The 23,968-nt window shown below is 39.6% G+C and overlaps 1 protein-coding gene and 2 long non-coding RNA genes across 4 annotated transcripts in view; 1 reads left to right on the forward strand and 2 right to left on the reverse strand.

The window, feature by feature from the left end:
* Nucleotides 1-19,401, reverse strand: part of LOC140500644 (uncharacterized) — a 46,824-nt gene extending 27,423 nt beyond the window's left edge. Inside the window, exons 1-3 of the long non-coding RNA XR_011965813.1 lie at nt 18,889-19,401; nt 13,245-13,522; nt 7,028-7,135 (exon numbers count right to left, since the gene is read on the reverse strand). This is a non-coding gene — a long non-coding RNA (uncharacterized lncRNA). The remainder of the gene's footprint in view (nt 1-7,027; nt 7,136-13,244; nt 13,523-18,888) is intronic.
* NCALD (neurocalcin delta) overlaps nt 1-23,968 on the forward strand; it is a 579,604-nt gene that overhangs the window by 393,937 nt on the left and 161,699 nt on the right. The window lies entirely within an intron of this gene.
* The window catches only part of LOC140500643 (uncharacterized), a 29,060-nt gene continuing 27,167 nt past the window's right edge, over nt 22,076-23,968 (reverse strand). The window contains exon 4 of the long non-coding RNA XR_011965811.1: nt 22,076-23,029. This is a non-coding gene — a long non-coding RNA (uncharacterized lncRNA). The remainder of the gene's footprint in view (nt 23,030-23,968) is intronic.

Here is a 23,968-nt window from a genome sequence, read left to right on the forward strand (position 1 = left end):
CTAAACCTGAAAAACAGAGTTAGCATTAGGACATTCCATGTCCCACTTGTTCAGCCCATGGCCCTGGGTCCTGAGGTCAGAAATGGGATCTGTTCTATATTCCAGACTAGCACTTAGCCTCCACACACTGGTGTACAGCTGCTGCACTGACGCACCATTCCTTCTCTTCAAGGCCACAGACAGCTCAGGTCAACCCTAAGTCCTGTTATTTTTATTTAGATGCCTTGGAGAGACCACTTCAGGACAGCAGAATGCCTTTATCTCCTCTACGTAAACAAAGAGTGGAACAAAAGTGTTCCTTTTCATGTATTTCATGTTCCTCTTCTCACGGTTCTCCCTCTCTCACTCCTTGCATTCCAGGGAAGACCAGAGCAGATGTCACACATCTCAGTCCTAACCCTCCAAAGTGCAGTTGTTCTGATTAGTCCTTCTTGCCCCCTCTTTGTTCTACCATGTCTTGTGGGATGAAGGGTCGTTTAGGATTCTCTCCTTACTCTGGAGGCATAAGGGCTTGGGTTTCTGTGTTTTGTTCCAACTTCACAGTGGGATGGTGGAAAAGAGGTTAAGGGGGATGGTATGGACTCTTAACAGATGATAAATTGTCTCAGAAGGGAAATGACAACTGAGCATTCCTCCTCCTGCTGCTGCATTTCTGTCTATTAGTAAAGAAAATGATAGCACCTAACTACTAAGCATTAGTTGTACTCGAATTTGTACTATGTCCAAGAATATCCAGGACAATCCATTCCAGGGGAAAAAAGCAAATAGATTTTTTTGTTTCCTTTTCTGCTTAAGATGAACTGTTTGCTTTCTCTTTTTTGAGAATTCCAAAGTAGCTGGAATGTGTGGAGTGTTATTAAAATTAAAAAGACATTTTAATCAACAAAACCTCATTTCTATACAGTCATCAGGCAGTAAACATTTATTAAGCACCTATTCTGTGCCAGGGACTACAATGCCCCCTCCCCAAAAGAAAATGGCAGTCCCTAACTTCAAGGAATTTATAATCTCATGGAAGGGGGCAGAGGAGGTATCCAGCATGGGAAGGTGGTGCATGATGGGGAAATCCAAAGGAATGTTGGACAAGTGGTAAATGAAGAGATAGATGGCCTGGGGGCCCTCTTCCATCTCCACCCTCTGTGGTTCATGGGAGGAGACACAGGGGTGAAAAATGAAGAAATTTCTTTGGGTTCTGATTGCTGAAATGTTTCATTCTCTCTATCTGACTCCTGGGCCCTGCCATGAAGAGAGATCATTCTCAAAGCTGCTCTCTTCCTTACCATCCCAGAGTGGTCTTCTTCCACTGGACCCTGGAAGGGGTGATTGGTGACAGAGTGATAACTATCACTGTCAGAAGCGTTCCCTATACCTGTTACTATCCAGGAGGTCCAGCAGTCAGTTCATTAGGGTGAGCAGAGCCATTGTCCTGTCATCACTGATCTCAGATGCTGCATAGGCCCTCCTCCAGTATCAACAAAGCCTGCTCCCAAGTCTATCTTAAGTTTTAAAGATCAGAAGAAGGCATGGGTATGTTTACCCCAAGTAAGAGAAGACTGAGGAGGGACATGATAGCTTGTCTTCAGCTGCTTGAAGGACTGTTATATAGAGAAGGTCTTTATTCTATTTGCCAGAGGGCAGAACCAGAAACATTAGGTGAAAATTGCAAAGAATCCAGTGCAGGCTTGAGGCCAGGAAAAACTCCCTAAAGGTTAGAATTATCCAAAAGTGGAATGGATCACCTCAAGACTATTGCTGGTGACTTCCTTTTCCTGAGAGGTCTTCAAGCAGAAGCTGGACCATGGTAGATATGGGACAGTGGGGATTCTTTTTGTGTGTAGGTTGGGCTAGGTGCCAACCATTTCTCAGATTTGGGGATTCTGGAATGCTGAGTCTCTCCAAGCTTGCTGCAAGAAGTAAAAATCAATTCCTTCTTAACATTTTAGTCAAGTACTATCACTTTGCCAACCCCTAAATATCTCTTCTGACTACATAGGCCTCGCCTACTGCCAAGAAGCAGAAGTAGTTAAAAAAAAGAATATATCCATCTATGTGATTTCTATATGTGTGATAAATCATATGTGTGGATAATTTATATAGATCCTTAAGTCTGGCAAAGTGCTTTACAAATATTTACCTCATTTGATCCTCATAAAATCTCTCGAAGATAGGTGCTAGCATCACCCCTATTTGTCAGATGAGGAAACTTAGGTAGACAGAGAGGTTAAATAACTTGCTCAGAGTCACACAGCTAATAAATGTATACGGAGTAGTAGGAAGAAGAAAAAGAAGAGAAGGAGAAGGAAGAAAAGGAAGTAGGAAAAAGAGGAAGAAAAAGATGAGAAGGAATAGGAGGAGGAAGAAAAGGGAGAGGAGGAAAAGAAGAAGGAGGAGGAGAGAAAGTGACTGACTTTTTGGTATTGAATTTCATCAGTGTAGAGGACTCCCAATGTGGAAACTGATTTCCATCTTCTTATTTGGAGATCCATTACTTGTGAAGGGAATAAAATGCATAGCCATAATTTGAAGGAAGAAAAAGGTTTATGAAGAGCTAGGGGCAGGGCCAAGTACTTTCACCATATTCCTAACATGCATTAGGAGAGCCATCTCCAGTCATCCTCATCTATATCTGGTCACTGGACTCATATGGCTTCAGAGGAGAAAGTGAGGCTGGTGACTTGGCACAGCTCTGCCTCACTTAAATCCAATTCACTTGCAAGTCATGGCATCCCCTTCCTGATGTCATGGTCCTCTACCAGAATGAAGGACAAACAACAACAATAGCATGCACGCACAAATATCTATACTTGAGTTAGCAGGCTCTATTGTATGCCATCAACATCTAGAGAGCTTGGCCCAAATGGATCTTCATACCCATTGGCCCTTCTCTTTCCCCATTTGTTGTTGTTGTGTTCATCCTTTGTTTTCGAAGATGACATCAGAGAAATGATGACATGACTTGCACTTGACTTTGTTTTGAGTGAGAGAGGGTTGTCATCAACCTCACTTTCTCCTCCTGAGCCATCTGGACAGTGACCAGATATTCATCAGGACGACTGGAGACGGTCCAGGATGCAAGGGGAGACCTTTGTCTTTTTAGGCTAAGGCCTTTTCAGGTATTCACTTAGAAGGAGGTAACACCCATTGAGTGAATAGACCTCTTTAAGAAGTAGTCAGGGAATGGCCCCTTTAATGAGCAAAAGAAAAAAATAATTAAATCAAATTGAGAGGGAATCTCTTTCCCCAAAGGACCTGCCTATAATTCTACGTTGGCTCTTCCTTGAGGGAAAGAAGGGTCAATGGGAATCCTCCCCAAGCATGTGGCCTATGCTTTATACTGTATTCACTGATCTGTCCACCTCCCCACTCCACTCCACCCCACCCCCCCCAAGGCCTATAAAGGAGTAAAAGACAATCCAGTGAAATGAAAACAACCATGCACTTTGTGTCAGGCTGCCTAGGTTTGCATACTGGCTCTGCCACTTAGTGGCTGGGTGACCTTGGACAAATCATAGGATTGTGGATTTAGAGCTAAGAAGGAATTCAAAGGGTAATCTAGTTCAAACCCCTCATTTTAGAGATGAAGGAATTGAGACTCAAAGAGGTTAAAAGACTCAGCCAGTGTCAAACAGACAATGAGTAGTGGAGCCAGAATTTGAAGAAAAGTCCCCTAACTCTTTCCACTGTTGTCATTTAGCCTTTTTGAGCCTCAGTTTCCTCATTTGTAAAATACCTGAACTACGTGATTCACAGGGCTGTTATGACTGAAGTTGTAGTTCAAATAAAGAGTCCCCTAGATAGATTTGAACTATTCACAATTTTGGGGGGAATTACTGGAGCCAGTTCTAACTGGCTTTTTAGAATATTCGATATAAGCATTTACACATCGGAAGTTGGCAAAGGCCATAAATCAGGACTTGGTTCATTGTTTTATTGATTATTTAGACTTGAGAAAGTGATAGAGAAAATGTTAATAATTCAGATTAGGCTTTAAAGTGTATTTTTTTTTTTTGGAGAGAAAGCCAGTCAAATATTTGCCTATATATCTCGTTATAATTATGTAAAATATGTTTCAGACCAATGGAAATATTCAGTACAGATATGCACTACTTAATATTCACACTAATTGGAACCTGGCTGTAATGGATCAAATAATACCTACTCTACCATTTCCTAGCAGTGTGACCATAGCCAAATTACTTTAGCCTCTCTGAGACTTCATATGTATGTACATATATATGCTAATAAACTAGGAGACTCAAATTCCTTTATAAATGAGAACATATCTCTTTCCAATGTTCACTAGGTCTGAATGAGACCTGAACACCTTCCTAGGGTTAATAAGACATCTGTTTACATTGTCTGAGGGACTTGGTCTGTATGAAATTTTGAACTAGATGTGATTGGATTTTCTGCTGGTAGCAAGCTAAGAGAGAACGTTCCAGTCAGTCTCCTTGGGTTCAACAGGAAGTGTGTTCCAATTGGCTAATGTAGTCTTACCTGATAAATGTATCAGGACTAAGTGGGGTAAAGTGATCTGGAACCACCCTCCCACAAAACTTGCAATACCTACATACCTACTTCACCAAGTTCTTATGAGGAATGCATGTGAATTTTTCTTTAAAAAAGGAAAATTGATCAAAACGTCAATATTAACTGTTAATATTCTAGAGACTCCTAACCAGTGCAAAACAGATGCCAGAAGGAAGAAGCTGAAAGTTTTATATAGCAAACATTTAATTTCTTTCCAAAGAGGGAGGATATGGAAACTGTTAGTTTTATAGTATGACTTTATTTGCATGAACCTGGGCTCCCAACAACTCGGGGCCCCTTCAAACTGCCTCAAATTCAGCTAAAATTGCTCACTGACTTCTAAATTGCCATTTGCTGATCAGGTAAGGCCATTAGAATCTGCTAAGGTTATCTCCTGAGTCTTTTTTTCTTCCACTAAACTACAAACTTCTTTTTCTCTGCTGAGATGCAAGCTGCTGAGGTCATCTATTGGGTTATTTTCTTTTACATGATCTGTCTTGAGCTATGGGTCTGTATGAATTCTTCACTGAACTTCTGTCTTCTACTGGTTCTCTGTTGAATTACAGCTGCTATAGAACTCTTTCCTCTTAGGGGAGTAGTGCTAACTCTTTCTTTAAAGCACCTACCTAGACCATGACCTTGAAAGGCTATTCCAACTCTGTGAGTCAGACCCATAGCCATACTTAGACAGCCAGTAAAACCCTTAGGTCATGCCTGTCTTGTGAACTACCCTTTTTTTTTCTTTCCATAGCCCTACCTGCAATTTAGGTTGAATGGGGAAAATTCCCTAGCTACTAGTTTCAGGGTCATGAAAATTACCCAGGTGCTTCAATTAGCAAGTATGAAGGATTAGATGTGGACCTGGAGACTTGTCTCCTGCATTTCTGATGGCATCAAAATTCCTGCTGTCCTTATGTATACTTTGGATAAACATTGCAGGAGGTCGGTATGTATTGTTTTTAGGAAATTACGCTGTGCTTTCAATGATTTGCACGCTGCTAACTACTGTTAAGCCTGCCTCTTTAACCCTAATATTGTTGTGATATTACTATATGACTGCAAAGCATGAAACATCATGATTTCATAAAAATTTAAATCACAGATAACCCTAAGGTGATAAGCAGATTCCTAGTGGATTTAGTAGGCAGATGTCAGCATATCCTTAATAATGACTACTATATGCAAAGTGGCATAAAAGAAACATTATTGGGAATTTTAAAGGCTAAAAAAAGGAGTTAGGCCAGGCAGGAAGCAAGAATAAGTGGCAAAGATCTATCCCAGAGAGCTTGCATTTCTAAGATACTAACAGGACAAGAGAAAGGAAGGAAATAAACATTTATTAAGTGCCTCCTAGCCATTGTTAAGTATTTTTCATGTATTATCTCATTAGGTCTTTATGGGACCTTGGGAGGTAGGAGCTATTATTATACTCATTTTGTAACTGAGAAAATTGAGACAGATAAGTGAAGTGACTTATCCAGGGTCACACAGCTAATAAGTATCTGAAATTGGATATGAACTCAAGTTTTTCTGCCTCTAGGCCCAGCACTCTCTCTGCTGGGCCAAGTCTCCTGGTTTACTGTAGGGAGATTTCTTTTTCTATATCAGATTTGTGGGAAAACATGAAAAAGAATGGAATGGGATTTTGGAATCACAGAATATCAGAATTGAAAAGAACCTCTGAGACTACTTCAAGGGTGGGGAACCTGTGGCCTGGAGGCCACATGTGGCCCCGCCCCTGGAAAACTTAGTTCAATCTGAAGGGTTGGAATCTATATAGGCTGAGAGAATACAAATGAAATCAAGGTCCCATCAAAGGCAAAACAGAAGTCAAGATTGTCATTGAAACTCATTTCAGTAGCCCTTGAAGGTTTACAAAGTACTTTCTTCCCCACAACCAAGGAGGTAGATAGTACAAATGATATTATCCCCCTTTTGCCTAGGAAAGGTTAAATAACTTGCCCCAAAGTTGGAGACTGGACAAGGTAATCTTGAAGGCCTCTGTCAGCTCTTCAATTCTATTATATGATGTGTCCATATTACACAGGGGTAGTGGGGCACATCTTTCTGACTGGAACATAGGAATCTCCTCATGTAGTTATTGTCTTCATACCCTGACTTTGAATTCAAGTTTACATTTGAAATAGACACACAAGAACAGAAATACTTAGAAAGGAAGATTTTTGCTATTTTTTTGGCTCCTTTGCATGATTGGGGGATACCTGCAGCTAGGATAGAGCACTGGGCTTGGAGTTAAGAAGACTCATCTTCGTAAGTTCAAATCTGGCCTCAGACACTTACTGGTTGTGTGACCCTGGGCAAGACATTTAACCCTGTTTGCCTTGGTTTCCTCAGTGTAAAATGACCTAGAGAAGGAAATGGCCAACAACTCCACTATCCTTGCCAAGAAAAGCCCAAAATGGAGTCATGGAGAGTTGGACATGATTGAAACAACTGAACAACAACGACAATAAACAGTTGCATTATTGGGGATTACCTGCAGGGTTTCCATGATCAGGCTGTTCCAATCTGTCTTTCCCAGTGATGATCCAATCCAATCCAATCCCCGGCACACATGGTTTAAGTACATACACTGTGCTGGGTTCTAGAGATACGAAGACAAAAACAGAATGAATTCCTGCCTTCAAGGAATATATATTCTCCTAGAACATGGGTTCTTAACCTGAGCTTTGTGAACTTGTTTGCCTTTTAAAAATATTTTGATAGCTACATTTTCATATGATTGGCTTCCTTTGTAATCCTACATATTTTATTTTATGAGAATAAAAACATTATTCTAAGATGATGTTCACAGGCTTCACTAGACTGCCATAGGGGCACACACACACACACACACACACACATATGCATAAAATTAAGAACCCTTTTCCTAAAAGGATATACTTTCTAAACAGGTAAGTACATGCATGATATTATGAAAAAGGGAAGAGAAGTAACAATTAAGATATTCAGGAACTTTTTCTCATAGGAGGTATTATATAAGCTGAACACTGAAGAAATGTGTGGATTTTAAGAGGGAGAGGTTAGGAGGGCATGTATTTTAGGCATGGAGGATAGTCTCTACAAAGACTCCCACTGAGATGAGAGATGGAGTGCCAAGTTCAGAGAATAGCAAATTGGCTGGAATATCAACTGTATAAAAGGGGAGTATTGCATGGTATACCTAGAAAGGTAGGCTAGAGTCAAATTGGGAAGGACTGAGGAGTGTGTATTTTATCTTATAGGCAATAGGGAGCCACTGATAGTTCTTGAACACAGGGATAAAATGGTTGAACTTGTTCTTTAAAAATATACCACAATTCAGCCATCTCAGTGAAATAATTTCTGCAACAGCCAAGAGTTTCCAGTGAAAGCATCCAATATCATATATATTCCAGATGGAATTCTGTGTGCATTCAACACATAAGAATTTAAGGTTTGACAAGTACATTGCTAATCAGCAATGGTGAGAAGTCAGATGTGGAAAAGTACTTTGAATTAAGAGTGTCTGTGAAAACATTTTTCTCCCCCAGATTCCATTCAATGTAGGAGAACTTAATGAATTGCACAAAACCGTTATGGCCGCCACCAAAAAAAAGTAATCTTGTAAGCATAATAGTGTTAGACCATCCTGTTCAGAGGCTATCTCTTTTGTAACTCTTTATTTCAGAGGGCTTGTCAATTATGGCTGTGAAGATATGATCTGGTGGGGCTGTCTTACCACAGTTCTCCTATAATGCTCCTTGAGGCATTATTATACAAATTATACAATGGCGGCATGAGCCAATTTTGGAAAGAGTAGAAAGCAAGTGATGACTTCACTTCTTGTACTAATCAGCCCAAGTCTTAATAAATACAGGCCAGACAATGCTGTCATCAAACTACATTTACTGAGAGCCCATGGCATATGTACCATGTGCATATGGGATACGTTTAAGAACTAGATGAGAGTGATGCAAAGAAATCTGTTTAGTTTGGTGTTCCTCAATTTTCTCATCTCTAAAATGGTTGTGGAAATGGTGATATAGGATTTCCAGGAAGTATTACGAGAACCTTTTTTTTTTCAATTCCAGATCTATGATTTAATTAGCATGGTGAATTCCCAGTATGGAAACTTCCTCCACTAAGTCAACTTCTCTGTAATTTAGAGTCTTAGAATGTTCCTTAAGACACTTAGAATTTAAGAGATTTGCCCAGGGTCACACAAATAGTATATGTAAGAGGCAGGACTTGAACCCAGGTCTCTCTGACTCCAAGGCTAGCTGGCTAACCACTGTAATACACTGTCTATCATAAGAAACAAATTAGTAATTGCAAATAAAGTACAGATTCAAGCTATATTTTATTAACTGATTTTTCAGACTTGTGAAAAGACAGTTTCTGAAATTTTCAACGTTACCAGGTCATGCTGCTATCAGGCCAACAATTTCAGGACATGATTCTCCAAACTGAAATTTACCTCTCTCATTTTTTGGAGAAACAGGTCAATTTGAAGGTCAAAACTATTGTCAAATTTTCTTTTAATCCAAAAATATAGCTAACAACAGGTTTAGAAAAGCCTTGATTTTAAAGAAGACTGAGTGAAATAAAAAAAAGTCAGTCATCCCAATGTGTTTTTCTTTATAAAGTTCGTAGATGTTGCTCCTTTATTAAAAATACTATTCATTCACTTAGGATCATAGAACATTGTCAAATATTCCACGGAAGAAGGAACATACATCAATATTGTTCAAACCATTTTCTGAAAAAGTTTAGCCATGGAATTAGGAGAAGCAAGGAGCCTAGAAATCACTTTAGGAAACAGTACATTAAGATATGAATGCCTGAGTTAATCTCATCCTAGCTCAGTGCCCTCAAAGTGTTCTGAGGTCGCCTCACTTGTTGGGGGTGGTGGTGTCTATGGATCAGTTTCAGGGGGTTTGTGAACTTGGATAGAAAAGAATTTCCTTTATTTTGACATGTTTAATTTTCTTTGTAATCCTGCATATTTTATTATTCATTTAAGAATATTGTTCAGAAAAGGGTTCCATAGACTGCCAAAGGGATCCATGATACACAAAGGATTAGATACAGAAGGTAGCACTTGAACTTAGTTTGAAGGAAATTAATGACTCTAAGAAGTGAAGGGGAGGAGGGAGGGTGTTCCAGATGTGGGACATAGCCAATGCAAAGGCATGGAGATGGGCAGTGGAGTGTTGTATGTGAGCAATAGCAGGAAGGCCAGTTTGGCTGGACCAGAAGCTGTGAAGATTAATATAGTGTAACAATACTGGAAGGGTAGATCAGAACTACATCATGAGGGACTTTTAAAATGACAATCAGAACAGTCTGTACTTGATTTGAGACACAATGGGGTTTATTGAAGAGAGGAATGACACGGTCAGCTTTTACTTTAGGAAAATCACTTTGTCAACATGGCAAAGGCAATGGAAACTGGGTCCTCCAAAGTTGTGTACAAAATTATCACCACATCTTGGTATCTCATAAATCTATTTTCTTCTACTTGAACTGTAGGGGAGAGGAATGGGAGAAGCCTTGGCTTGCAAAAGACCTCAAATTGCTGCCAACACCTGCTCTTAATGATTACCAGAATAAAATTTTAGATCCCTTCTTTCCCATCTGTCCAATTCCACAGGTGTTTATTGAACATCTGCTATGTGCCCTGTTGTCTGCACCCCATCAGTCTTGATTTGCTTGACACCACCGAAGTGTTGATTATTGAATAATTACTTGTAGTAATTAAGAAGTCATTTTGTCAGCATTAATAATTAGACAAAACAAGTAATTTAAAGGCACCCTAAATTAGGAGTGGACTATTAGAGACCTTGCCATTATTTAAAATGATAGTCTTTAAAATGGAAGCCATGGAATGACCCCAACAAAACTTGACTTGACTCTCATGACTGTGAAGGTATGGTCTGTTGTGGCTTGGCCTCAAGGAGTATATGATTAATTGGAAGATGAGATGATGGGTTGCATTCCCTATCTCTCTGATAATTAATGCTGGGCAACTACCTCAGCCCTTTCAACACTTTCCCACTCTACTTCTTTCTACTGCTGGCATTCCATGTGATTTCTCTTAGGTGTGGACCTTTCAGGAAGAATATGACCCAACTCAACTCAGTTATCTCCAGCAGTGGCCTAGGGAAAATTCCCTTCCTCTTCATGTTCTCCAATCAGTATAGTAGTGGACTCTTCACTCTGGGGCAGCAACCAGGGAATTAAACAACTTTCTTCTTCTTCTTCTTCTTCTTCTTCTTCTTCTTCTTCTTCTTCTCCCCCTCCTCCTCTTCTTCCTCTTCTCCCCCTCCTCCTCTTTTTCCTCTTCTCCCCCTCCTCCTCCTCCTCCTCCTCCTCCTCCTCCTCCTTCTTCTTCTTCTTCTTCTTCTTCTTCTTCTTCTTCTTCTTCTTCTTCTTCTTCTTCTTCTCCTTCTTCTCCTTCTTCTCCTTTTTCTCCTTCTTGTTTGTTCTCCTTCTTCAATTGAAATTACTTTCCTTAAAGTTAAAAGTAGTTAATTACCAAATGTAGTCTCCTTTGCTTAATCCCCATCCTTCTTGACCTTTCTGCAGCATTGGACACTATTATCTGCCCCCACCTGAATACTTATTCTTCTCTGTGTTTCCATGACATTCTCTTTCTCTTGGTTCTTCTGCTTGTTTAACCACTCCTCAGTCTCCTCTGTTGGATCATTATCAATATCCTGCCTCCTAAACCTGGATGTACTTCAATGGTCTGACCTCTGTACACTCCATTACTTGGTGACTTCATCATCTCTGTGCAAGAACACCTAAATCTCTGTATATAGTACTAGTCTATCTTTTGAACTCCAGCTCCTAACTGCCAACTGTCTGCTGGATATTTTGAACTGACTTCCCATAGGCATCTCAAACTCAGCATGTCCCAAATAGAATTTATTATGTTTTCCCCCACTTCTTTACCCAACTTCCTTATATCTAGTGAGGGTTCCATCAGCCATCCTATTACCTAGGTTTGTAAACTTGATGTCATTCTTGACTCCTCACTCTCCTTCACCATACATATCCAGTTAGTTGCCAAATCTTGCCATTTCTATATCCGCAATATCTTCTCTCCCTCCATTCTACTCCTGTAATCACAATCCTAGTTCAGATGCTCATCACCTCTCATCTGGATCATTGCAATAGTCCTCTAACTGTTTAGAGATTACTGATTTGAGACTTTTAGTTTTATATATTTTAATACATATATAGATAAATATATAATTTATCAATATATTAGTATTAATATATATGAATGTACTATAAAATATATAATAGATTTTTTTACTTAATATATAAGCTTAGTTTTATATGTATGTGTGTATTTTATATATATAATTACAGAATTTTAAAGCTGGAAGAGACCTTGGCAATCATATATCTACTCTAAAGCTATTATTCTACACATAGAGAAACTGAGAGTGAGAGTTTAAGAGATTGTACAGGATCACAGAGCTTGTAAGTGACAGAAACAAGATTTGAATGTAGTTTTCTTGATTCTCTAGAATAGAGGTGGGGAACCTGCAGCCTGTAGGTCACATGTGGTCCTGTAGGTCCTCAAGTGCAGCCCTTTGACTGAGGATTGGATTAAGTCAAAGGGCCGTACTTGAGGACCTCACATGTGACCTCGAAGCCGCTGGTTCCCCACCCCTGCTTAGAGTCTCTTGATTCTAAACTTGGTTTTCACTTCACTATATCATGTTGCATTCTTCATGGCTTATTCAGAGAAACACCTATCCACTTATCAGGACAATACAGTAGAATATATATGTGTTTCCTACCAATAGTAATATATTTATGTAGCTTTTATATAGCACTTTGAGGTTTGCAACGAACTTTACAAACATTATCTTATTTGATCCTCACAATAGCCCACGGAGGTAGATTCTATTATTATCTCTATTTTACAAATGAGGAAATCGAGGCATGCAGAGGTTGAGTAACTTACCAGGGTCACATAGTTAGTAAATATCTGAGGCCAAAGTTGAACTCAGGCCTTCCTGACTCCAGGTCTAGCTCACTAATTGTATTTGTCTTTTTCTGTCTGGACCTGTAACTTGATTGATATAAGGATCTTCCAAAGAAGAAACTCTCTCTACCAATGCACATTCGTATTTGTTCTGCTGTTTGTATTTTCATAGTGTCCTGGGGCAACTGTGAGATTAAATGGTTTACCCAGTCGGTATAGTTTAGAGGCAAGATTAACCCAATTTTTCTTCTTGACTCTGAAGCTAGCTACCTATTCATATATCATTTTGCCTCTTGGTTACTTTACTTAAATTTATACTAATTTTTAAAAATCTACCTTCTAAATCAGAGGTGTATCATGCAACCTACAACACTCCCCAATACAGCCCCAACCATGGAGTTCCTGTCTGATTTTAATGTGTTGTTGTATTAATTAATATGTCAATATACAACCTGTGGTTTAGGTTGCCTGGTTTTTATTTGAGTTTGACATTCCTACTCTAAATCAAGTTGTGGAACATTGTAATAAGTTACGAAGGGAGGGTATGGTTCTGCCTCTTAAAACAAGAATCCATCTTTATCTGTCTGGAATGGTTTAATGGGTCAGAGTGGCAAGTTCCCAGCATCTTAATCCCAGGACCCTAGAACTTCTGCCACAGGAATTCTGGAGAGAATAGGAGAGGGTTCAGAAGGTGTTGTCTAGACCAGGACAACTAGAAGTGACTGACCTCGTGATAGTCCCCATGTGCACTTCTTTGGTCTTCTCTGTGCCTAAGTCTTCAGGAAGTTTTTAGCAGAGGGTAACATGCAATATTTCCCCAGCAGCAGGTACAACACAAGGGCTTCCAGTCACTGACACTCAATATCAAACCCTCTGATGTGAACAGGTTTCACTTGGTGCTCTGCTCTGTCTCTTTGTCTCTGTTTTTCTGTCTTTCTCTGTCTCTCTCCTTCTTTTCTTCTCTCTCTCTCTTTTCCCTTCTCCCCCTTTTATGGACAGCCAGCTCTGTAAGCAACAGAAAAATGGATCAGCCTAAAATATCCACTCAGAGACTCTGATTGTTCCTGCCTTTGTCTGCTGTCTGCAGGCAACTTCAGAGTGGGAGAGGGCCTTAGAGAGTCCCCAGGCCTTTGTGGGTTCTTGCCCACATTGGCTACTTCTTGGCCCTGCAGCTCAGCAGCTCTGGCTTCCTTGCTGTGGTAACAGAGGGAAGTAGGAGGTGGATTTTTGAGATTCCTGGAAGCTTTTCAGATGAATGATTTTGTATGTTTATAGTGCATTTAACAATGACTGCAGTTTTTCCCCTTCTTTCTCTCTCCTCCTTCCTTCTCTTCCTTCCATATATGTGATTTTGGGTTGTTGTTGTTTTTAAATAATGCTTGTCTGAAGGACAAAAAATGAAAATCAATCTTTGTGGAGGTTAGGTAATTGCTGTCTCTGGAATATAATTTCTACTCTACTGCAGGGAAAACTTCAGAAGTGAAATTAGCATCTTGTTTAATAGATGACAAGGTGAGATGATGTACTTACTGCTGATAGAAACCTTCTCAGAGCCAGATCAAAGTATTTATCCCTTTGGTTGATTTTGAAAGCTGGCTGCTAGCTGAGAGCTCTGTATGTCCCTTTTGATAAGAGCTTTCTACAGCAGTCAGAGTTCAGGGGAAACACAAAGGCATTGCTGGAGCATCCATTGCAGGCCAGCAATTTTCAGCTTCATTTGTACAGGAATCATTTCAAGGGTGGGAGGAATGGAGTGTGTTTCTTCTTTATTCCAAATGATCACATTTTCTCTTTAAGAAACTTGAGGTAGATTAGGGCTGCATAAATTACATTCGGAATCTGGGTTTGTTTCATGGGGCCATTACATGAAAATGACTTCTGTAATCCTCCCCCTCTGGGGACTCAGAGTTCCTATTCTGTCCCCAACTGGACTTCTTTGTTCTGAGTTCTGCTCACTATAGGTCACTCCATGCCCTAGATAATATAAACTCATCTGATTGCTACATTTGTGGCCAATTGTCCTTAGTCACGCACTTCATTTTATCACAGCCTCAATTGAATCAGTGAGGTTGGTGCTGGCTCTAATAGAGAGGGAAAAATTACATTATTCTGAGCTATGGCTTGATATAGTTATTCGGAGCCTCTGAGGTCTAGTCATGCAACTCAGTGCAAAGACAAGAACAAAAACACAAGCAAGGCATCTTCTCCTCAACTGACTCCACATTCTAATGCCTGCTGTGTGTCAGGACATGGCCAAGGACATGTGCTCTGTGTGAAAGTTATCTTGGATTCTGTGTTTTCATTCAATGCTAGACATTATTGAGCACCAGTTTGAGGTGCCTAGTAGGCAGTTAGAGATATGAGTCTGCTAGTAACAGAGTGAATAAGCATACTTGAGAATCTTCATCATAAAGAAGTTGATGAGATCACTGAGTGAAATAGTATAAAGGGGGAAAAAAGAGAGGCTAAAGGACAGAACCATGGGGAACATCCAGGGTTAGTGGGTGTGACTTAGATGAAGATCCAACAAAGGAAGCTAAGATGTAAAAGTCAGACATGTAGGTGGCAGATCAGGAGAGAGAAGTGTCATAAAGACCTAGAGAGAAGAGGATTTCAAAGAGAAGGGGGTGCTCAATAGATGTCAAAAGCTACAGAGACGAGGAGAAGGAAGAAGAAGAGAAAAGGTCATTGGACTTGGCAGTTAAGAGATCATTGGTAACTTTGGAGGAAATAGTTTTAGTTAAATGATGAAATAGGAAGCCAGACTTTTTGCGTATTTAAAAAGAGAATGAGAGGAAAAGAAATGGAAGCATTTATTCTAGATGGTCTTCTCAAGAATTCTAGCCACAAAAAGAGGAGACAAATGGGATGATAGCTACTGGAGTCTGACAGATCAAGTGAAGGTTTTTCAAGTATGGGGACAAAATAAGTGTAGGCACTAGGGAAGCATGTGGTAAAAAAGGAGAGATTGATGATAAATGATAGGATGGGGAAAATGGAGGGAGCAATCTGCTAAACAAGATGGTATAGAATGGGCCACTTGGACATGTAGAGCCTTGAGAAGCAGAAGGACCTTCTCTTCACGTGAGACAAAGGCGAAGGAGGAGATGGTGGCAGAAGTTGTTTGGGTTATGAGAGATGAGGAAGAGAGGAGAAGAGGGAGCTCGCAATAAATTGCCTCAATTTGTTAGGAAAATATGAGGCAAGGCTCACAGGTAAAAAGATGGGGGAGAGGGACCTAGGAGGGTCTGAGTGATGAAAATGTTTAGAAAAGCCCATGTTGGGAATGGAATAATTCAGTTAATTAGGGTTGTTTCCAGTGATTTAATTATGCTACTTTTGGGCTTTGGGGAGGGTGGAGAAGAGGAACAGGGGAACCTCAAATGCATTTGACTCAGTCTAGCATACATACCAGATAATTTATTGATCTTTGGTGTCCACTTATTTTGAAGTTTTCCACTGAGAACAAGTGGTTTGATGAGAACAGCAGCATTAAATAATCAAAAAATATGAACCTGCATATCACTTGTTGAAGAAAAATGCTGTTATTCTCTATTTTTGTCACAAATTTCAGGACAAATTTTGTTAATTGAATTTTAATTATGGTAATTTAGAGAAATCCAAAGTGACAGAGATTCATCCTGCATTTTAAAATTTCCCTGACCCAAATCATTGCCACTCATGGTTTATAATATTCCCCAATCAAAGGGCAAAATTCTACAAGAAGATAAAGCTTTAACTTCAAAGTTCAGGTAGACATTTTGATTCCTCAGATAAAACATCAGTAATTTGACTTTAGGTGCATCCTGGCAGATCAGTTTCCTAAAACTACTGAAGCTCTCTTTAATGATTCCCTTTAAGGTTTCTCTTTTTTACCTGGTCAAAGGTAAACTCAAAAGATATCTGTCTTAATTAAATTAATCAAAGGGGCTCTTAGTCTGATCATGAACTTAGTCAGTTTTGGGAATGATTTTTCTTGAGCTGATCATGTCTCTCCCTTTAGAAACTGATTAGGTTTTTGATATGAGGGATGTAACTAAGATTTCAGTACAGGCTGTTACTATGCATACATACATACATACATACATATATATATCTGTGAACATATCTGTGTATCTATATTATTTATATAGGTATATGTGTTTATACAAAATAAGTACCAGGTTAGCTCTGTTGGAGGAAGGGAAAGCACTAGCAGCTGGTGGAGGCAGAGTCAGGAGGAACCTTATCTAGATGGTAGTGCTGGAATTGAACCTTGCAGGAAGTGAGGGCTTCTAAAAGGAGGGAATATGTTGGAGGTATGGGGGTGGGGAGGAGGTGGGGAGACAGCCAGTGCCAAGACACAGGGATGGGAGATGAAGTGTGAAGAACATCAAGAAATCCAATGTGTCTGGAACAAAAAGTGAAATAAGGGAAAATAATGTACACTAAGACAGGAAAGGGAGTTTTGGAGCCAGGTTTTAAAGGCTTTTAAATGCCATGCAGAGGAGTTTTTGTATTTGACTCCAAAGGCAACTGGTCAGTGCAGCTTTATAGTTCAAAATGTTTCTCATTGTACAAGAAAGACGTTTCTCATTGTACAGGAAAGACAATATACATTCCCCAGTAGCACATCTGTTAAAATTTTACAATCTGGCTCCAGTCTCACTTTCCAGACTTCTAAGTTACTTCTCTTCTCCCATTCTTTGGCCCAGACAAACTAGTCTATTGAGGGGGAAAGGAGAAGAAAACAAGCATTTCTTAAGGACCTACTATGCTCCAAGCAGGTACTATTAGTTCATTTTTGTCTTCTTATCCCTAATGCCTAGGACAAGGCTTAGCATCTGGGTTGTGCTGGATGTGGAGTAAGGAAGCTGTTGTTTCAGTTATATTTAACTCACTGTGACCCCATTTGGGGTTTCCTTGGCAAAGATACTGGAATGGTTTGTCATTTCCTTTTGTACCTCATTTTTATAAATGAGGAAAGGGAAACAAACAGGGTTAAGTGACTTTACCAGGGTCATACAACTAGTAAGTATCTGAAGTTGGATTTGAACTTAGGAAGATGAGTCTTCTTGACTCCAGTCCTGGCACCCTATTCACTTCACCACTGAGCCGCTCCTAGAATAAGGAAGACCTGAATTCAAATCTAGCCATAGACACTATCTGTGTAACCCTAGGCAAGTCACTTAACTTCTGTCTACCTCATTTTCCTCCTTTCTAAAATGGGGGCAATAAGAACAAACTACTTTCCAGGGTTGTTATGGGGATCAAATGGGATAATATTTCTAGTATAAATGCTAGCTGCTATTATGGTCAGTAATGCTGTTATTACTATGTGTTAGTGAACTCGTACTCAGCCCCCAATCATTGAATGGGAATGACCTCAGACAAACTGAGACCTGGGAAAGACTTTCATTTAGGAAGGGCAAGTTCACCCACTGCATGCTGGGCCATCTCCAGTAGTCTTGACCTTTGTCTTATCACTGGAATTCTATGCCTCAGGAAAAGAGAGTGAGGCTGATGACTTTATGCAGCTCTGTCCCACTCATATGCAATTCACAGTAAGCTAAGATATCACCCTCCTGAAGTCACTGGTTTTCTAGAATCAAAGATGAACATGAAGTGTTAGTATAAATAAATACTAGTTGACTGACTGATTGATGGATTGATTCCCTTACGTTGGGGGATTTTATATAGCCTCTCAGAGTAGAAAAAATAATTATTTCATATTTGTTTCCATTCTTGACCAGCCCATATTAATAAATCAGAATAATGGTGTTTGTCTCAGTTTACCCTTCCTTGTGGTCTTATACATCTTTATTAGATAGCTTATCCACTATCTCCCTAGCAACTTTTATATGTAGTTGACTCTAGATAAATGATCATGAACTTTTATACACTTCACTTCACAACAAGAAATTCTTTATAACTGAGTCCAGGTTCCTTCTATTGAAACTAGTTTAAGACGCTCAGCACTGCTGAGCCCCTCCTGGGGTGACTGATCTAGTCCTCTCTCATTTTGCTGCCAATTCAAGATACACACACTTGTAAGGTTGACCAGTAAAGTAGGAGCCATATTTGGAGAGCTGAACATTTCTGCCCTCGCCATAAACCACGGCACAACCTAGCTGCTAAGCATTGTCCTAGGCACTAGAAATACAAAACTGAAAAGGAAGTAATAGTCCCTGCGCAGTCCTTGGCACATAGTAGGTACTTAATAAATGTTTGTTTCCTTCTCCTTTCTTCCAAGATAGACTAATTTGTCTGTACCATAGAATGGCTGAAGGGTAGTAACTTTTTCAGTCTCAACCTCCAGTTCAACTCTAATCATGACTTGGAGTCTCTTACTTTAGTTCCCCTTGATCAAAGTAAAGAATGACAAAAACTACCTTTTTGGTCCGGTTTTGATGTGGTTCCTTTTTGTTTATCTCTGTACCTGCTTCATCCTTTCAGAGTAGAGAAGTCCCTGGAGAGCCATGTCTCCAGTTTTCATAGTGTAGGTGACCAAGAGGAAATAACTTGGGAACTTAAAGAAAGAAAAATGCATTGTTACTATTAGTGTTAATATGGCAATACTCGTTGGTCTAGAATTGTTGGGGAGAAAGTGTTCTGAGTTAAGTTTTTCAAGAGACAGAAACTTAATCCTTTAAATATTTAACCATTCTATTTAAATGGTTTATTTTGAGCACCATTCTAAAATAAGGGTTCTTAATTTGGGGTCCTTGAACTTGTATATTTAAAAATATTTTGTTACATTTCAATTTAATTGGTTTTCTTCATAATCCTGTGTATTTCACATAGTTAAAAGCATTATTCTGAGGAATCCTTAGGTTTCCACAGAATGCCAAAGGGGTCCATGACATCTCTCTCTCTCTCTCTCTCTCTCTCTCTCTCTCTGTCTCTCTCTGTCTCTCTGTCTCTCTCTCTGTCTCTCTGTCTCTGTCTCTGTCTCTGTCTCTGTCTCTGTCTCTCTCTCTCTCTCTCTCTCTCTGTCTCTGTCTGTCTGTCTGTCTGTCTCTCTCTGTCTCTCTCTGTCTCTCTCTGTCTCTCTCTGTCTCTCTCTCTCTCTGTCTCTCTCTGTCTCTCTCTCTCCCTCTCCTTCTCCCTCTCCCTCTCCTTCTCCCTTCCTCTCTCTTTCTCTCTCTCTCTTCTCCTCTTCCTCTTCTTCCTCTTCCTGTTGTTGTCATTCTTATTGCTATAATGGAAAAAGAACTTTCTCTGAAGTCAGATGCTTTGGATTCATATCCCACCTTTGATGCTTATTGACCTTCATGACCATAGGCACTTATTAATCTTCATGGTCCTCTTATGCAAAATAAGGTGTGTTGAAGTAGATAACCTTGGAGGTCCCTTCCAATTTTAGATAGTGATCCTCTCTTGACCCCTACATTAAACATCACTATTATGATGTTTCTTCTGGTTTCATCCTCTTAAATATCTTTGCTCCTCCATGATGGTGAGTTTGCTTTTCAATCTCTACCCTTGTCCTCTTCAGATATCTACACAAATGTCTCCCAAACATATGTATCTCTTTCCTGAGCTTCAGTTCTATGAAGCCAGCTACTTATTGGACACATCCCTCGAATGTCCTGTCAGAATTTTGACTTGTCCAAAATTGACCTTATCATTCATTTCTTTTGCAGAACTCTCACTTCTTTTTGTTGGGGGTACTACCATTTTCTTGGTCAACTAGGTTTTGATATCCCTTGAGTCTTTCTTTCTGTGCCTCAACTGCCATTCCTAGTCAGTTTCCAAGACCTATCATTTCCACTTCCTTTCTGCCTTCTTACCTTTCACATATCTTTCCTTTTCTCTCTACTCCTGCTGCCACCAGCCTGTCTCAGGTTCTCATTACCTCCTGCCTCAAGAGAAGCTGTAGCCTGCAAACTGGGCTCCTTGTCTTGAGAAGTATGTCATGCGTGTTCAATTTTTGTAGCCTACAGAGATGTATTACTCATTTGTCCTGCAGATGCTTTCAGTGAACCTCAAGAAAAGGAACTTACATCCCAAAATGGGGATTCATTTACAAAATTACAGTTGTTTTATCCCCCTGTGTATCTGTAGGTTATAAACTAGAAAAGATTAATAGCAGAACAGTCACTTGTTCCAGGATTATTTCTAGCTGAACTTTATGGGAAAAGATGAGATGGAAATAATAATAATAATAATGATAGGAGAGAGAAGGAGGAGAAGGATGTTTTTTGTTTATTTCCCAATTCACAGGTGTTGTTTACAGGTTCAGGGATGATTAGAGTTGTAAGATTTCTAAAAATTCATTTGAAAAGAGTTCACAAGACTATGATTTTTAGGGCTGAAAAGAAGCTTAAAGATGATGGGATCACAAGAGCATAGATGTAGCATTTCAGAGATCATGTCCTCCAAACCCCCCATTTGGCAAGAAAAAGAAAATCGAGGCCTCAAGAAGTTAAACAGCTTCCTTTTCCTCTTCTTTTCTCCTCCTCCTCCTCTCCCCACCTCCTCTTCCTTTTTCTTCTCCTTCTCTTCCTCCTTCTCCATCCTCTTATTATTATCTCCACTTTATCAAGTCTTCTGACTTCAAATCCACCATTGTTTCTTCTACAACAATCCATCTCATTTACTGGGTAGAAGGACGATTAGTGTAGTTCTGGCAACAATGATAACAGTAACTCACATTTATAACGTAATCTAAGGATTACAAAACGCCCCCTTCACCACAGCCCTGTGAGGTAGATAGTACAGATATTATTATCTCCATTTTACAGCAAAGAAACAGAGGCTCAGTGGGTGGTGTGATTTACCCAAGGTCACATATGGCCAGAATGCCAACTCAGGTTTACTGATTCCAAATTTTCTGTGTTACTCACTATACAACATTTCTCTTGAGTAACTTTTTTCAGTGCTGGTATCTGTCTATTTTAAGCAGATTTTGTGTGTGTGTGTGTGTGTGTGTGTGTGTGTGTGTGTGTGTGTGTGTGCGTGTGTGTGTTTTCCTCAAAAAAACAACATCATTAATAAAGCCTCCCATCATTTTGTCTGTGAATACAATCAACCTGTCAACAATGCAAAGCAAGGTCTGTCTGCCCATTTATCTCTCAACTGAACAGCTAAAAGGCATTCTTTCTTTTTCCATTTTTTCTCTGAGTAACTGACCCTTGGGCAGAATGTCAAAATGTTATGGCTTAACTTATATGGTACTAGGAGTCTTCCCATCTCCAGATTATTGTTTACCTTGTTTTTCATTCCCTACATGTTCTATTCTGGAAAACATTGGTTTTTTGGAAGAAAAACATGGACTATGAAAAGTGTGTAGTGGGTTACATGGATCCAAGAAAAAATCTTTGAAATTTTCCTTAAATGGATTTTTGTCCTTTTCTAAATCAGGAAGATTGTGATTTCTAATTATGATCACATGATAATGTATTAAAACTATAAGCCAAAATACTGTACCTTACTCTAAATCTCTCTGAAAGATACGTTTTTATTTGAGAGGTTTTTATACCATCTCACCAACTGGAAGAGTTGGCTCAAACTACTCCATATTTATTAGTAATAGTAGTGGAAGTAGTAGTAGTAGCAGCAGCAGCAGCAGTACTAGTAATGCTTAGCATTTGAGAGAAATGATTTTTTTCTTATATTAATAACCAATTATTGAATTAGGATTAAAGGGTCTTCCACTTCCTTATCCAGATATCAACCATTGCAGGAAATCTTGGGGATAATTTATCCCTGGAAGCTGAGAGAATTGGTGAATTCCCATTCATTTTGTTTCCTCTGTGGCTTCCCTCTTTGATACGGATATTGCTAAGACTCTTTGACCACAACTTGGGTGATCCAGTTCGTGGTACCCCCAAGACTTTCATTAGACTAAGCCGACATCTCATTTTAATATTATCTCATTGATTATTAGTGAATAGGAATTGATTACCAACCTCAGGAATACCCACTCTTCCAAGGGCATATAAACTGTGATCCCATTGCCATGACTGGTCTTTGGCATTTGACCCTCTTATTAATAAAATGATGGCAATATTAATAAAATGATCAATTACCAAAATTATGTCCCTTGAACTTTTTAAATGTCAGACATTTACATAGCACTTGACAGTTTGAAAAGAGCTTTATATAATTGTATTTCATCTGATCATTATTATAACTGTGAGATAGATATAATTATTATCCCCATTTTACAGATGAGGAAATTGTGACACCGGGAGTGATTTGCCCAGGATCACACAGCTAATATGCCTAAGCACTAGAATTTAAACCAGATCTTCCTGTTTCCAAAATGAGTATTTCTGCTCCCCATGCAATGCTGCATCACAGTGATAAAGCTAGTGGGGGTACATCCTGTGAATGCCAGAATGTTAGTTGAAGGAGGATTTAGATGCTCTTTGGATAGATTCTAAAACTTGGCTGTCTCTGAGGGATGCTACAAGCTGAAGAAAAGAATCTTGCCCATGTCCTAAGTTCTCCAAAAGGCAGCTGGAGGGAAGCCATCACTGGAAAGTCATCAGTGTTCTTTTTTGTTTCTTTCCTGGGTTCAGCTGCCTGCAAAAAAAGCACATCAAAGAAAAATGAATTTCCTAAGAATCCAAACCACAACACCAGCCCTGGGCTGATGGCAGCTTCTCTACATCAAGAAGATGGAGTTTAATAGTAAAGGGCACTGCTCTTGTGCATGTCAGTTACAGACCCGTGTTTGCAGCCTGTGCCTTCTAGCATCTATTGTCATTATACTTTCTTTTGAAGGAAAGCAAAGTAGGAAAAAAGCACTTCTGAAGTGCTTACTACGTGCCAGACATTGACTAAGTGGTGGGGATACAAATAAATGCGAAAAGCAAAGATTGTCCCTGCCCTCAAGAGGGGTTACATTCTCTAATGGGGGAAGACAACACATAAAAGGGAGATGAAAAAGTGGTGGTAGTGGTGGTGTGGGGGATGGTTTTGAAGTCCAGATAGTTAGCTACAGATTCAGGAGAGGAATGACATTGAATCCATTCTGCAGTCCATTCTGCCGTCTTTTATATGAGCCACCCATCGCACCCCCCATTTGCCTCTGTTACCTCCAGGATCAAATAGTAAGTCCTCTTTTGGGTACTGGAGGGTCTTCATACCTAACCTGGCTCCTTCCTACCTTTCTAGCCTTCTTCATATATATATATATATATATGTATGTATGTATGTATGTATATATGTATGTATGTATATATGTATATATGTATACATATATGACCACCCCCACCCCCATTCAGACATACTAGCTTACTTGCTGTTCACACACACACACACACACACACACACACACACACACACACGCACACACGATGCTGTCCCCAGTGTCTGTGCATCGAATTAGCTATCCCCCTTCTTTGGATTTCTTGGCTTCCCTCAAGAAAATCCTGCCTTCTGTAGGAGACATTTCCTAGTCCCTCCAGATGCTAGTGCCTTCCCCTTTGAGATCCCCATTGATTCTGTAGACATATTGTA

The sequence above is a fragment of the Notamacropus eugenii genome, chromosome 4 (genome assembly GCF_028372415.1).
Source record: "Notamacropus eugenii isolate mMacEug1 chromosome 4, mMacEug1.pri_v2, whole genome shotgun sequence".
Taxonomy (NCBI): domain Eukaryota; kingdom Metazoa; phylum Chordata; class Mammalia; order Diprotodontia; family Macropodidae; genus Notamacropus; species Notamacropus eugenii.